The 17,086-nt window shown below is 42.0% G+C and overlaps 1 non-coding gene across 1 annotated transcript; it reads left to right on the top strand.

The window, feature by feature from the left end:
• Window positions 1-10,241: 10,241 nt before the first annotated feature.
• trnar-acg (transfer RNA arginine (anticodon ACG)) lies at window positions 10,242-10,314 on the top strand. The gene has a single exon. It is a non-coding gene; the product is annotated as a tRNA-Arg (tRNA).
• The last annotated feature ends 6,772 nt before the right edge of the window (window positions 10,315-17,086 follow it).

A 17,086-nucleotide genomic window follows, 5' to 3' on the forward strand; every position in this document is an offset into this window, starting at 1 on the left:
AAGTGAAGTTTGACAGCCTCAAGAATGAGTCAGTAAATGGCAGTTTATCCATAACACACGATAGCTCCACAAAGAATATCAATAATCTGGTTAAATCTGACTTCCTTTTCGCAAAGTATCTTGAATTTTCATCATACCCTTGATTTTCTTTCTCCAAGTGCCTTGCTCAACAAGTTTATTAAAAAAACATTGAGAAGCTTTCATGTGAAAGATGTTAAGCTAACTACTTGTCATTTCCTCCTTGACTTCCCTTCTGTTCTGACTAAATAAAACTCACTGATCTGCATGGGTTGGAGAAATTGAGGACTGCAGATGCTGGAGATCAGAGCAGAAAATGTGTTGCTGGAAAAGCGCAGCAGGTCAGGCAGCATCCAGGGAACAGGAGAATCGACGTTTCTGGCATAAGCCCGAAGAAGGGCTTCCTGAAGAATGGCTTATGCCCGAAACATCGATTCTCCTGTTCCCTGGATGCTGCCTGACCTGCTGCGCTTTTCCAGCAACACATTTTCAGATCTGCATTGGTTCCCACGATGACTCTCCACTGATTTTATAATTCTCAGATTTGTTTTCAAATCCATCCATGGTCTTACACCCCTTTAATCCACCACTGCTTCCAGCACAACATTCCTCTGTGCTCTTCCCACTCCTCTACTTCTGCTCTCTGTATTCGAACGCTCCTTACTCCCCCACTGCCAAATATGGTTTTTACACTGAATGAGAGAGTCTGAGGCAGTGTTGCATTGCACTAAACACTACAGGCTACTGCTCTTGGCGGTAATATGGAGTTCTACCTCATCACCATGTTATCCAAAAAAATTAGATCAATTCATTCTCATGACTATGATGTAGATTCCTGCAAAATACTTGACTATTTTCTGTGTGCTGGCAAGTACAGTATCTTTCTCTATCCCCTGTTTCACTTTGACTGTGACATGGCACATTTTACTGCTCCTTTATCCACTTATAACTGTTCTTTGTTTGAGGTCTGTATTTCTGGTTTTGTGTGCGGTGGGCCAGTGACAACCTGATGTGCAATTCCAAATTGTTATGAAGTTGAAAGTGTGTGCTGTACCTTTAAGAGAGATAGAATGTTGTTCTGCACTGAGAGCTTACGAGAGCAGTGTCAGAGTTTACTGGAAAATTGAAAATATATAACATTTGGCTGTGAAATAGGTACCTGAGTTGGTTGCTGTTTTGACGACAATTCAAATTTAACCAACGAGATTCATTTCCGTCTCTGTAAATTAAAAGCCAATCGATTTTGAATTTATTATTCTGCCAACATCGAACAAATGAGATAATCCGATTTGGGGGTATAAGAAAGGTAGGCATTTTGAACGTCAGACAGAGTTACTGCCATCAAGGGAGAACTACAGGAGGAAAAGAAAAGCCAAAAACAAAAAGACCGATTGCGAAATGAAGGGAAATGACTCTGGCAATTTGTGCAGCTAACACCAAACGAATGTTTGCATGAAAGCTGCTGGGTTGCGCTGTTGGATCTTACCATCATCACGATCACATGTGCCCCACACGCTGACAATTGATAACTCGGCCGAATCTCAGTTCATCTGCTGCTGAAACTCTCATTTTTCCCCCTTTGATATCATTAGAGGGGACTTTAAATGAAAAGGCTGGCGATTTTGCTCGATTGAAAAATTGCAGTTCTGAGAAATGATGTTTTAAATGAACATCAAACGCGACTGTAAAAATTCAGCGAAGGAACAAAAAATGCAGTGACACTGGTGGAAGAGTGCCACAGAGACCAGAAAAACTTCGTGGTATAGTGGAGCTAATGGCAGTTAATCTCTCAATAATGATCAAATAAAAGGGTAGAAATAACAGTGGACTTTCACAACTCCAATGTAGTGTGTCATTGGAATGCGAAATGATTTTTGAAGTGATTTCAAGAGCACTGTTTTGATCAGTCATGGCAAGACAAACAAGAGCAGCACAATAGGAGGAATGGCGTTGGGAGAGCATCTTGGTAGTAGAGATCAAAAACCAGTCAGCTTAACGTCAGACTGAAGGCACCTCGCACAAGAATTAGACTAGTATTTTTGACAAGGTGTGTGTTTATTTTACAATGGCAAACTGGTTAAAAGATAAACGTCTGTGGCATTAATGGAAACGTAGCAAGTAAGGCGCCATACTGGCTTAGTGGCAGGAAATCAAGACGAATTGTTAACATGTAATCTCTGGTCCATGCCAGTAAAGTCTCCGACATGATGATTGATTTCACAACCACCGGGATTGAAATGGATCGAATGGTTTCCTGTTCCCGATGATGGGATAGGACACGTTTACCCATCAAGAGTGACAGCAGCAACACAGACAGAATGGTGCCGATGTGCACGTTAGATTATGGAATGCCTCAGTGAAATGGCAGGAGCGATGTAAAGGAGGTTTAATGGCCTTGTAAGGGAGGGAAATCTCTGAAAGTGCGTGGGTTTGAATTCTGATTTATGAAATGGAGAATTGTGATATTCCACATAAGTAACCAGTGTTGCAGAATATCATATAATCTCGTGTTCCCAGGGCTAAACTAAGAGAGACTGAGTGGCGCAGCAGTGAAGGTCAAACTGGAAATTGGCATGAGGATGAGCCCGCTGTGACGGTATAAAGGTGCATGAAACGCCGGGGCTGGGACTCCAACCTCACCTGTAGTACCTTCTATTGACATGGAGCAAGGAGCATTGTGATATCAGATTGGGATCTCCAACTTATATGGAGCAGCTTCTGTTGGCATAAACAGGGGGCATTGTGGCAGCAGGCTGGAAGTTCCAACCTCACCTGGAGCAGATTGTATTGATAAGGAGCACGGACCGATGAGACGTAAAGTTGGAGAAAGGATACTCAGTTATTTTAATCTGAATTAAAGTAGTATTTAGCAGGACCCATGTTTGTAGATTGAGTGAATATCTGTCCCAGGGAAATCTCGCAAAAAGAAGGGAAAATGTGGCAAGGATTCAGCTCGTGGAGGAGAATCTGTGCAGAAAGAAACGCAGGTAATATTTTCTTTTTCTGCCTTTTATCATAAGACTGACTGCGTATTTAGTTAAATTGCAGCAAATGATTTTCAGCTCGTGCCATGATATTATATTTCCTGAAAACCCATGCAAGTCATTAAAGCGAACTAAACTTCCAAAAATTAACGGTATATACCTAGATCAAAGGGAGAGGACAGAGGGTGGTGGTGGAGGGTTGTTTTTCAGACTGGAGTCCCGTGACCAGTGGAGTGCTACAAGGATCCGTGCTGGGTCCTCTACTTTTTGTCATTTAACTGGAGTTGTGGTGGACAGCGAAGAGAGTTACCACAGAACAAGATCTTGATCAGTTCGGCCAATCAGCTGAGAAATAGCAGATGAAGTTTAATTCAGATAAATGTGAGGTGCTGCATTTTTGGAAAGCAAATCATAACAGGACTTCAACACTTAATGGCAATGTCCGAGGGAGTGTTTCTGAACATACAGACCTTGGAGTGCAGGTTCATAGAATCCTGATATTTGAAATTTAACTTGAAAGTGGAGTTGCAGGTAGATAGGTTAGTGAAGAAGGCGTTTGGTATGCTTTCCTTTATTGTTCAGAGTATTGAGTACATGAGTTGGGAGGTCATGTTGCGGCTCTACAAGACATTCGGCAGGCCACTGTTGGAATATTGCGTGCATACCTGGTCTCCTTCGTATCGGAAAGAAGTTACGAAATTTGAAAGGGTTCAGAAAGAAATGAGGATTCTGTCAATGTTGGATGATTTGCTAAAGAGGGAGTGGTTTAATTGGCTGGGACTGTTTTACCTGGCGCGTCGGAGGCTGAGGCATGACTTATTAGAGGTTTTCAAAATTATAAGGGTCAAAGATATGGTAAATAGAAATAGTCTTTTCCCTGGGGTCTATGGGAGCAAAATTAGAGGGCATAGTTTTACGGTGAAAGGGGAAAGATATACATGAGACCCACTGGGCAACGTTTTCACACAGAGAGTAATAAGTGTATGGAATGTGCTGCCAGAGGAAGTGGTGGAGGCTGGTACAATTGCAACATTTAAGAGGCATTTGGATGGATATACGAATAGAAAGGTTTTGGAGGGATATGGACGGGGTGATAGCAGGTGTGACTTGATTAGGTTTGGATATCTGGTCAGCATGGACGAGTAGGACCAAAGGGTCTGTTTCCATGCTGTGCATCGCTCTGACTCTATGACTCTATTTGATGTTGACATTATGCTCGAGTTTATCTTGATTTATGGAGGAAAAGCTGGAAACTAATGTTGAAATTTACAGGATCAACGATGATCCCATTCAATGACTGAACAGACAAGAGGTTGGATAGAAGCTTCATCATGACAGATATATTTTCATTATGAATCGCGCTGAAACACAACGTGGGGAGGATTGGACTGAAGCAGTGGTGGTGATTTTCTTTCCTGGTTAAATTTTTGAATCTGACTGCTAGTTCTCCTGTCCTTGTTAACATCACAACTCTGAAGCATGAAAGCGTGAAGAACATATGGGGCTAGTGGCGCAAAGTCTAGCGTGCCTGACTCAAGATCAGAACATTGTAGATTTCACTCCGCTCTAGCTCGAGGTTAACACAGGTATTTATTAATCTCACAACCTAATCTTCCTCATTGTTCTGAAGCCGAGATGAATCTTGAGCTCCTGATATGCAGACAGGAGAATCTCTTTCAGTACACATCCCGGAGAACATCACAGTCAATGTCGCACAAGTGAGGAAGACCAAATAGTCCCACACACTGCGAATCGGCACTTTTCAATTTCACAGAACCATCGACCCAATCGCTGCGGCTCATAGTAATGGCAAGGAAACAAAATAAATATCTCAGTCTCATGTTGGTTCATGGAGTGCCGAGGTACCTTCTCCTTCTTTAAGAGTCTGGAACATTAACTCTGATGTTCGTGGAGACATTGATTGATTCGAAGCATTGAAAGGAATCCTATCACAGAAGCCCACGCTGTTGATGCTGAACAAAACAGCCCTTACTGGGAATTGAACGCGGGCTGCAGTGGTAAAAGTGCCAATTCAGAACCACGACACGACCGGGGACGAGAACAACGGTCGGAGGCACGTAGTCTGACAGCCCTCAAATGTGTTGGACGCGTTCTTTGCAGAAACAACCGCTTCACTATCCTCATTCCATTTTCCATCTCTTTGCCTTGTATGCCTTAGCATCACAAATACAGATTGAATATCTCTGAAGGTTGTGTTGATTTCATCACAATGAGTTGCAGATTTATCCACCACCACTACTGGTGGATAAAGTTTTTACTGCTTATCTACTGAAAACTTTCTGCCTCGTACATTTAATCGACACCACTTGGCGTTTGTCCGAGAGGAAACATTTCTTTCAGCCGAACATGCCTTTATCTCTCATTGTTTTGCACATTTCAATCATGTTTCCTCACAATCTCCTCTTCTCCATTGAAATTAGAACAGAAAAACTGATCGTTTCCAAAAAAAAAACAAATATGCATTGTGTCATTATCCTGAGCCTGATGTTCCAGTGATCTCCGGAACATGTCAGTAAAAATTGTTACATGAGCACTGATCTCACAACAGCAGTATGTAAATGGATCGATTGGTTTTAAGGTCCTAATTGTGGGATTTGGTCACGTTCGCCCAACAACATTGACTGCAGCTGCACATTGACTGCAGCTGAACATTGTCAATGCGAGTGCTTGATAGCCAAATGCCTCAGGGAAATTGGAGGAGGAACCTAAAGCAGGGTTACTGATCGTGGGATGGGGAGAAATCTCCGAGAATTGGTGGGTTTGAATCCTGATACAGAGACAGCAGAGATGTGAAAGGGCGAGGGTTTGAAGGAGCAAAATCATCACCTCGACGAATATTTTCATGTCAAAAAAGATTGATTCGCTCCTGCTTTTGTTAAGCATGTCTTACTCTGCATAAAACGGGAACAAGTGACAATACTGGAAGTCAAATTGCAGATGATCTTTCTGCTGCCACTACGCAAAGCGCTAACCACTGCATGATACCGGCACCGCATGGAATAGCATGATGCAAAAAGCAGTAAGGATAGTGGCAGAGGATATGTTAGGAACAGGACCACATGAACAGTAGTAATACTTGACAAACAGTGACTGAGACATGCAAACTCATGGTGAGCTGAATGGTTAACTTCGGTATCTCTAGAGCCGATGGATATTTCATCACTTAGTTTGTTGAAGGTGAAGATTGATATAGTTCTCCAGAAAATGAAAGCATCAGGGAATAGCGCAGGGAATTGCTGGAATGTATTTCTGCAAAAGAAATGTAGTTTACCATCGGTTACTTTAGCAATTTCGTCATACAAGGAAGTGACCATTGCTGTGGAATATCATATAGTGCCAGGTTTCATGCCTGGAATACGAGAAACTGTGTGGTGCAGCAGCGAAGATCAAACTGGAAATGCGGAAGAGGATGAGGCAACGGATATGAGTTCAGAAATGAAATCATTGAGTGCGAAGTATTTCACTGAAAGTACAGAGTGAATTGAAATGCCGGGGACTGGGAGTTCCAACATTGCGTGGAGATGTTTCTATTTACGTGGTATACGTCGCATCAGGCTGGGAGCTCCAACCTGAACTGCAGCAGCTTCCATTGACACGAAGCAGGGAGCACTGGGATATCAAGCTGGAAGTTCAAATGTATCTGGAGCAGCTACTATTGACATCTGCACTGAGAGAAATGGAGGTAATGTTTTCTCTCTCTGAGCTATCTCATATGGCTAACTCTGCTCTGGGCAGAAAGGGAATTTTTTTGGTCATTTCATTTTGTTGAATTTCTTGTAAACTCGCACAGGCCGTTAAAATACGTTCAGACTTCGAAAATCAGCTTGAATACGATGTTGTGATTAGGCATTAGTTGATCAAAAGTGATGGAGCAAAATCAGTGCAGTGAATTTGAAATTCATCAGATGAGCGGAGATCCCATTGAATGGCTGAGTAGACACAAAGTGAATGGAAGTTTCATGAGGATGAATGTCTTTTCGTTACAAAACCTCCCGCTGCACAAAGAGTGGATCATTGGAGTGAAGCAGTAACGGTGGTTATCTTTCCTGGTTATTCAACTTGTGAACATGAGTACGATTGGTCATGTCCGTGTTTAGATCACAACTCTGCAGAATGCCAACCTCAAGCACGCGCGAGCACAGTGTCAGAATGGATAATGCGCACGGTTATGGTCCAGAGATTGTAGTTAAAGTTTCGACTTGGTTCAAGAGCAAGACTGGCAGGCTTCAACTTCACATACAAGTTAATTTACCGCACAATGTAGCACATACAACGGGTCAGTGGCACAATGGATAACATACCTAACTACAGATCTACTGTGTGGAGCTTCGATTCCAACCTGGCTTGCGGGCAGCGCTGACTTTATTGCACTTAAAACGGACTGTTCTGAAGCCGAAATGAGGTTTGCACCTTGAACTGCAGGGACAGGAGTCCCTTCATTAAATACCCCTGCGACCGTCAGAGTCAATATCCCAGAGTCATCACTGGGGGGGAAAGCTGAATTCTTCACTCAAGTTGCCCTCTACACCTTTCAACTTTCCGAGATTCACTGTGGCACCTGCGATTGTGAAGGAAACGAGACACAGAGCCAAGTCTCAGCTTTGACAATTTTGGGAAAACATTTAGGAAGCGGAATCAGAGGAGAATGGCGAGTGATCTGTCTGAATGAGCAGAGACTGCCGAGGCACCGTCCCCTTTATTTAAGAGTCTGGGACATCGTCTCTCATTTCTCGACGTCATTAATTGATCCGAGGTACTAAAAACACTCCACTTGCAGGGGGTCTGCTTTTGCTGATGTCACTGTCAGGATCAAAACAAACCCAACGCCCGGACTGAGAATCAAAGCCGGGTCACAGCGAAGGAAGCGAAAAAAATGGACCTGCTAGCCCACCATGGACAGCTACACGAATACCACGTATGTGTAGAATGACAGCCCTCAAGGTCGTTGTACATGCTTTCGTCAGATGCAATCGCTTGACTATCTTTATTCACTTTCATCACTTGGCCTTGTATGCATTAACAACTCAAGTTCAGATCCGTGTATTTCTGAAGGTTATGTGGGTTCAGACAGTGAATCCAGATTCAACCATCCGCTTGCTAATTAGATTTTTCTGCATATCTCCTCAATCCTTTCCACTTCTTAACTTCAGTCTTCGCCCCTGTTGATCGGTCAAGAGGAAACGTTTCTTTTAGTCTGCATTGTCCATGTCGCTCATTACTTAGTGCATATGAAACATGTATCCTCACAGTTTCCTCTGCCTTAAGAAAACAACCCCAGTCAAAACAATCTGACTTCATAACCTAAACTTTTCAACTTGGTAAATTTCTGCACGGTTTCCAGTGCGATCACATGACTATTGTAATGTGAATTGCAGAACTGCACGCAATATTTCGGGGGAACCGAATGAACAAATGAAATAATTGACTGGAGAAAGCCACAGAAACTTCTCTTTTCCAATAAAACATCATTTGCTCAATCCTGCGCTGTGCACTTACCCTGAGCCCGATGTTCCAGTAATCTCTTGTCCGTGTCAGTAAAAACTGCTCCATGAGGATTAATTACAGAACAGCGGCATCTAAATGGATTGAATTGCTTGAAGATGCCGACCATGGGATTGAGCACTTACACCCAAAACAGTGACCGCAGTAGTACAGAATGAACAGTGTAAATGTGAGTATTATATTGCGCAATACCTCAGTGAAATGGGAGGGTGGACGTTTAGGCGAATTAGTTCTTGTGGGAGGGAGAGATTTCTTCGATAAAGGGTGGTTATGATATGTGAAACACAAAGATGTGAGATAGCGGGTGTTTGAAGAAGGAAACCTACCACCACGTAGAGTATTTTCATGTAAAACAAAGATTGATTTTCTCAGCGTTTGCTAAGCACATATTGCATGGAGTAAAACGGGTAAAATGCCGATTGCTGTGACTGTGATTCGAGCAGAACTTGCTGTGTTGACAATGCCAAGGAAGAACCATTTCATGATCCTAGCGCCACATGGAAAAGCACGATGCAAAAAGCAATTAGGATCGGGGCAGAGGTTATGCCAAGAACAGAAACACACGCACAAAGGAATACTTGTCAAACAGTGACTGAGATGTGGGAACTCAGATTCGGTTGCATATATATCGCTTCTATGTCCGGAGAGACTGTAGAGATTGCAACACTGAGATTGTAGGATGTTACGTTTGCGAGATATCTACAAAACTTCAAAGGGTCATGGGATACTGCAGGGTATTGCTGAAATGTATTTCTCAATAACACTGTATTTTAACATCGGTTACTTCACCAATTTCCTCACTTATTGACGTAATCATATAATGGCATGTCATATAATCCCAGTTCAAGGGCGTGGAATCAGAGAAATTGATTTGCAGTGCACCCAAAACTAATGGCGTTCAGCGCGAGCATGTGGCTGCGAAAATGCAATCAGTGAGCGTAATGCCATTCTCTGATGATATAGAGGCGCGTGAAATATCGAGGCTAAAAGCTCCCGCCTTAAGGAGACCGGCTTCAATTCCCACGCATCAAGAAGCAGTGGGACATCAGGTTCGGAGCTCCAATTTCACCTGCAAGAACTTGTATTCACATGGAACACGGAACTTTGGGACATCAGCTGGTCGAATAGATACTCAACTATTTTATTCTTAAGTCAGTAGTTTTCAGCAGGATACTTGTTTGTGGATTGTAAGAATATCTACAACTGGGACAGTCAAAATTACAAAGAAGAATTCTGCAAAGAGTCAATTCTTGGAGAAGCATCTGTGCAGAGTGATGCAGAGGAATGTTTACGTCATCTGCCGTCCTCATATGTTTGACTTTGCACTGGATTAATTTCCATGAAGGGATTTTTTTGCTCGGTTCACAGTATTCACTTTCCTGCATATTCGCAAAAGTCGCTACTGTACTCGAAACCTCTGAAAATTAACTGGTATATACAATGTGGTGATTAGGCTCACGTTCACGTCAGTTATGCTGAAGAAGTGGATTCGAAATTCATCACATCACATTCCATTAAATGACTAAGCAGACAGAGTGTGAATGGAAGCTTCATGAAAACATATGTGTTTTTTTTTGGAAAATTCGTTGCTTTGAAAGGTGATGAAAATTAGACTGAAGCAGTGACAGTGATTATCTTTATTGCTTGTTCAACTGGTGAACATGACTGCTATTAACCGTGTCCGTATTAACATTACGGCTGTTAATGCTGTGCATGGGGCCAGTGGCGCAATGGATAACGCGCCTGACTACGAATCAGGAGACTGTAGGTTCGAATCCTACCTGGCTCGCCGGCAGGGCAGATTTTAATCCCGTTTAAAAATTGATTTTTCAAAAGCCGAAATAAGGTGTGAGCTCCTCATCTGCAGGAACGAGAATGCCTTCATTTAATGCCCCCGAGAACATGAGAGTCAATGCCCCAGCGTCATCACAGGAGGGAAGCCGAATAGTCGCGCGGGTGACTATTGGGCACCTTTCCATTTCATAAAGCCACCGATCGAATAACTGTTGCTCGCGGTGATGCTCTGCTTTGAGCATTTTTCGAAACTCTTTGGCGAGTGGAATCAGAGAAGAAGGAAGGGTTAACTGTCCAACTGATCTTTATAGAGTGTGAGTTCTCGAGTCTCCTACCCGCTGACTGATAAAGTTTTCCTACCAGTCTATTCAAAGCTTTCTGCATCTTATCTGAAATCTACCAAACCTGGTGATCGATCAAGAGCAAATGTTTCCTTCAATCTGTAATTCCTTGCTCCTCATTATTTCGTACACGTCAATCATGTCTCCTCACAATCAGCTCTGCTCTGAGAAAAACAACATTTTGAAAGTCTTGTGTTCACTGAAATTTCTTGCCTGTTTTTAACAGTTCGGTGAGTGGAGTAGTCCCACTGCTAACATTCAGCACAAACTTTCAGTAAAAGCCACTCAAAGCGGGGAACCGTAGTACTGCTCTTTTCGTCAACAATGTGTAAAAGTCCCCTGTAACTTTCGATTTCGCATCCCGTGGGGCTATTTGTCTGTGTTCAACGACGTTTCCCAGGAAGGTGACTTTAGCTTTGGCAGATTCACTTTCAGCTAGGTTTACAAACCAGTTTGACTTCCGAATTCGATCAAAAAAGCCCGATAAATGCAGTAAATATTCAATGCACGAGAGTTTGAAAGTCACCAGGCACAATATACACCAATCAGTGGCGTATTCGGCAATTACCCTGTCAGTTAACCTCTGAAATGTGGCTGAAGTGTTTTTCGTACAAACGGCATTACTTTAAATTTCTGCAGGCCAGTTGGCGTTACAAATTTGCCTTTGATCTTTCTGTCAAAGTTCCCTACCAGTAACCTTTGAGGAAGTCCAACTAAGAAATGCAAGTTGCTCCTCCAATCTTTTCCACACAGTCCTCCAACTGCAGATATGTATACGCATCAGTCTTTCTCACAACATTGATTTTGTGGTAGTCCACACATAACTGTTGGGTCTTTTCTGGCTTTGGCACCATGATGATGGGCGAACTCTATTCATTGAAACTCACTTCGGTTATGCCATATTGGTGCATACGTGATATCTCCTTATGAACTTGTACAACTTTAAAGGGTTATGCCTGCAAGGATGTTACAGAGTCAGAACAGCATCTCCTATATTTACATCATCTACAATTAGATTATTAATTCCCAGTATATTTCAGCAGATCTCCCCATGCAAGAGTAATAACTCTTTCGTTTTTCTTCTGGAAGATAACTGAATAACTTTTTGGACAACTTTTGCATTGTCCAATTTTATTTCAGGAACGTCCAATGCAGAATTTCCTGACATTGGTTCTTCCCAGTGTGTCGCAGTCAAAAACGCATTCTCCTCTTGCGTTCGTTCTCTGCCAAAATACAGTTAGAGCATATCCCATCACATTCTGTGAGATTCCTTCATGACTGGAGTCCCTATCACGTAGCTAACCTCACTCAATTTCCTCTCAATTTGATAAGGTCTTTTAAACCTTGCTTTAAAGTTTCACAGATTAATGAATTTTAAATAATTGCATTCGTCCCAGCGGCAAAATTGTGATTGTTTGATTTCTCAGACATTTCCTGCTTCACCATTTGCTGCGATACTTTTAAATACTGTCTCGACAACTTCCCAACATTATTTAGTTCAACTCTAAAATTTGACACATCATCCAAATGCGTGGTCTCTGTAATCGGACTTATTAATTTTTCCTTAATAAATTTTAATGGTCCTCTTACTTTATGCCCAAAATTGGTTTCAGATGGACTTAGTTTGGTGGATTCTTTTGGTACATCTCAGATCGCAAACAGCACTGACGCAACTCCCTTATGGAAATAATCTGGTTACTCCAAACCATAAAACCTCAATATAGTCTTTAATAATTGACGTCACCTTTCCAATGCACCCTGTGATTCTGGATTGTACACAGTAGATTTGAATCGTTTTATTTCCAAGCTATCTAAAGAATCTATGAAAAGTTTGGACGTGAAGTTTGACCCTTGAGCTCATTGTATCTCTGATGGTAGTCTTTATCTAGTTTTTTTAAAAAACCGTAATTCGTCCACTATCCTTTTAGCTGTCATATTGCATGATTGAACAACATTTGGAAATCTCCTCAATATATCCTTTTTCTGTTAATTAATGCTTATTCCCATCTTTTATTGGATGTAGGAAAACTTCACAATGAATGAAGACACTTAAGAAAGATTCGTCGAACGCTGGGATAGATATTAAAAGTGCAGGCTTTATTATTTCCCATGGTTTTCCTATTAGTTGAAAAGTATGACACGTCTGGGAAAATTCAAATGCATTCCCCTGCAATCCAGGCCGTAAAAATGTCTTTGTATTTTAGCCTCCGTTTTCATCACGTCTACGTACCCTCCAATGTGTGGCACATGCGGCACTCGCAGCACCACTTTTCTGTACCCTACTGGAAAAATAAATTCTGCCCATTTCTCACTTGCTTGAGTATGTGTTGCTCTCCACTTCCTCCTTAACATATCATTCGCTAAGTAATATCACATGGGGATGCATTCACTCTCCTTCCAAGTACATGTCTTCTGATCCAACTGCTTTAATTATTCATCTTTCTGCTGTAACTCAGTAGCATAGTAGAGCTGAATATACTGGCAATTTTTAACGTTTGTCCCCTGCTGTGCCCCACCTACCTGACAAAAAAAATTGTAATCATATTTCAGCTTCCATATCCGTGCCTTTTGATTTGTCCTGCTTCAGCTTGTGACTTTGTGATCGCGTTAAGACACAATCTGGGAAGATTCCTTGATAAACGTCCTGCATTGCTGCACTTGCCTGCATCTCGACTGGCTTTTCAACTGGAGTAGGCAGCACGCTTACCGGTGATTGAGCTATATCATTTGCAAGCACAAATTGTATTCTTGGAGCTGAGAGTTTGTCCAGACCTCCCAGCAGAAATTCCCCACTCTTTCTGCCCACTCTCGCCTCACTGTACATAACTGAGCAATTTTTCATCCCACCATGAATTCCTGTATACATAGTTCTTCAGGAGTATATGTTTCTCCCTCCTTCTGAATCACCGACGGGCACGATCCTGTGTCCCTCAATATTGTTCCCTCTCTATCTGCTACCCCTGGCCAAGGTAAATGAACTTTAACTTTGCAGGTATATTGTTAAAGCAGATGTGGCACTTCCCCCTTACCAACCTCTGATCGGCTTGTGCACTCTGATGCAGCTTTCCACCCTCCACTGTGCTTTCTATTGCCACGCCAACAAAACATCCAGGCTTGTTTCGTTTCCCTGCATCTGAATTTCCAGTGCTTTCCCGAATTCTCCAACACTGATTTCATGTGGCCTACTTTATTGCAATGAAAACCTCAGATCTTGTACCCTTCAAGAGTTTCCTATTTCCTCTGTGATAAGTTATCCTAATGATTTTCACAGAGATTTAACTTTCCCTTTCCACGTATGGATTTCTCTTTGCCCCAGTTTCTATCCTTCAGACTTAAAATGATTCTGGAAACCCATCCCTGTTTTATGGACCACTTCATAACAATCAGCCATTTCAGCTGCTAACATTGCCGTTTTAAGAATATGCTCTTCCACAGTAAGCTTATCTTCAGCCTTTCTCTCCAGCCTTTTAAGGTGAATTCCTTTAATAATTGCCAATTTCTGAAGTCCAAACCCTGTCTCCCTTTCTCTCCGCTCTGCTGATCTCTCTTCTTCCCTCTTTCTACTTCGAATCGTATCTCAAACTGCTTCAAATCTGGTGTCCTTTCCTTGTCTCTCGAGTCTAACTCAAGCTGCTTCATTTTCAAATAAAGTTGAACCATCTCTACAGATTCTCGTGGATTTTCCAGCTTAGTTAAAAGCTGAGCTACTGCGGGAATGATCTCTCCTTTCCTCACAGAAAGAGGCAAATACAACCCCAGTATGTCTGCTAATTCCAGAAGCACGGCCTGAATTATTTTTTTGTAAAACTGCCAACTTTACATCGTCCATAGCAAGACAACTCTTTGTACCGAACTGAGACATTGCTTTCCCAAGCATTGCCTACCCTAATCCAAATCAACACCCGAAATAAAGACGCAAGCACCTATCAGTTGCTCTTTTAATCCATCAACTACCTCCCAATTTGTTATGGACGAGGCTAAACCATTCAAAACGTTATTAAGCAGACAACCCAGACCGTAACGTTATATTTTTTTCGTTAAGCGTACAGTAAAAATTAGCCGAGTAAACTAGTTACAAAAATTATTCACAAAATGACGGATTGAAAAACAAAAAACAGAATATTGGATACCCACAGAACTTACTCTATCCAAAGTAGACTTACTTATGCTGTTCTGAAAATACACAACAATCCCAAAAAAAAGCACCTTAAAAACAGTAAAAATGAAACAGAGGCTTACAGTTAAAAATTAAAAGAGCAGAAGGAGAGAGGTTATTAGTTAGTGCACCACTGCTGCAGGATCTAAAAGCCGGAATTCAACTTTTCAGAATGAACACTCTTTTTCCATTTCTAAAACATTAAATCTTTGGCCTTAAGCCTCAGCTGTTTACGGAGAAACGAAAGGCCTCTCAGTGAACACTTTCATCTCTGTAACACTTCATCAGATTTGGAGCCCGAACTGTTTTAAAATGCCTTTGTTAAAAACGATATCAAGAGACATTATCCTTGAGAAAAAGTACGGCTCCGTTTCTTTTTAGAAAAGAGAACATCTTTGTGAGAGCCCAGTCCGTCCAAACTATCTTCATAAGTGAAACTCTTCGAACAGACAATATCCTGGTAAATCTGTTCTGCACCGTTTCCAATGCAATCACATCCCTGCTATAATGATAATTGCAGAAAGGCACACAGTACTCCAGCTAGAGCCGATTGAGCAAATGAAATTAACAACTTAGAAAGCCACAGAAACTGCACTTTTCCACTAATGTGACTTTTACACAATACTGCCCCGTGGAGACACAACAGATGCGAGAACTCAGGGCCGACAGTGTGGTGATAGAAAACACGGTAGGTCAGGCAGCATGCGAGCAGCAGGAGAGTTGATGATTCGGGCATAAACCCTTCATCAGGAATGAGGTTTGTGGCCGTGGGGACTGACAGATAAATGGGAGGTTCGGGGGTTTGGGGGCGTGATAGCTGTGAATGCGAGGAGTCGATAAAGGTAGAGAATAAGTTACGAGTTCTGACAGGAGGTGGAGCGGCGAGGTTGGAAAAGTGATGTGCAGGTTATGAGGGCAATACTGAGTTGGAATCATGAAACGAGAATAATGTGAGGGAAGGGTGAATGAGGAAACTGGTGATCCCATGTGGCATCAAGGGCCCAAGGGGAAGATGAAGCCTTCTTCTTTCAGTTGTCATGTGTTCAGGGAATGTCAATGAAGGAGGCGCAAGACTTGCATGTGCTTGGCAGATTGAGAGGGGGAGAATGAATTTCATCAGTGATGAGCTTCTAACTGCACATACAAACTATCATTATGAACATGTTGTTACATCTTAGGAACAGTATCTAACACTACCCCGCCTGAGGAGAAGGCGAGGATTGCAAATACGAGAGATTAGAGTCAGGACGGATGGCGTTAGAAAGCACAGTGGTTAGGCAACATCGGAGGACCAGGAGTGTCAATGTTTCCAACATTCCTGACGAAGAACTGATGCTCGAAACATCGACTTTCCTATTCCAAAGATGCTGCCTTCCAAGGGGTACTTTTCCGGATCCACACATTTAACTCGACACCACCTCAGCTCAACTGCAGAGGAACATTAAGATGCACCTGTCACCACTCAGTTGATTCTTCTATCGCATGCGAGACAAACTGCAACATTCATTTCCCCATAAATGTCAGGTCATTCAGATCACTAAAGAAAAGAAAAATGCAGAGGCTGAATATCTGAGAGAAAAAGAAATAATTGTTGTAGAATTCAGCATCCTGTCAGTTCAACTGAATGTTTGGATATTAAAATTGGGAAAGGAAAAGAGAAAGCTGCATTTCAATAACTGCTACGTTCTGTTTCTCAAAAGAAAAAAAGAGTTTCATGAACTGGAATGTTTCGATCAGGCAATGCATGCTCACCTTGTCAAGTGCTGATAGGAATGGAAGAATATATATTGGCTTCGCCACTGCTGACCAGATGAAAAACATAATTTTGCCTTCCGAATCAGTTGATGCTCCTGCAGAAAAGTCAATGTGACTCATATCCCAGCACAGCCAGTTCGGTGTGTATTTCAGAGTCCTGCAACATCACATTTTATTTAAAAGATCGTTATTGATTGTTCCTTATAAATATGGCATTCTCCATTTCATTGTTCATTGGACAATATTTTACCCACTCAGTTATTCATTGGTTCATCACTCAATTTTAGTACCCCTAACGTTCCATTCACGACTTAACTACCAAACTACTTTCACGAAAAAAATGCTTATTTTTAAAACCGAAGACTGAGATGAAGCAATGCCTGTTGGAAATCAACCATCATTCTCTCACTCTCAATACCTTGTTTAGTGTGTCTCAGTGCCTGTCACCTTAAACCTGTGCCCTCTAGTTCTGAACTTCACCATCCTGCGCAAACGATTTAGTCCAGTTGCCTATC

The sequence above is a fragment of the Chiloscyllium plagiosum genome, unplaced genomic scaffold, assembly GCF_037043375.1.
Source record: "Chiloscyllium plagiosum isolate Xiang-an unplaced genomic scaffold, Cpla_swu_hap1 HiC_scaffold_49, whole genome shotgun sequence".
Lineage (NCBI taxonomy): Eukaryota > Metazoa > Chordata > Chondrichthyes > Orectolobiformes > Hemiscylliidae > Chiloscyllium > Chiloscyllium plagiosum.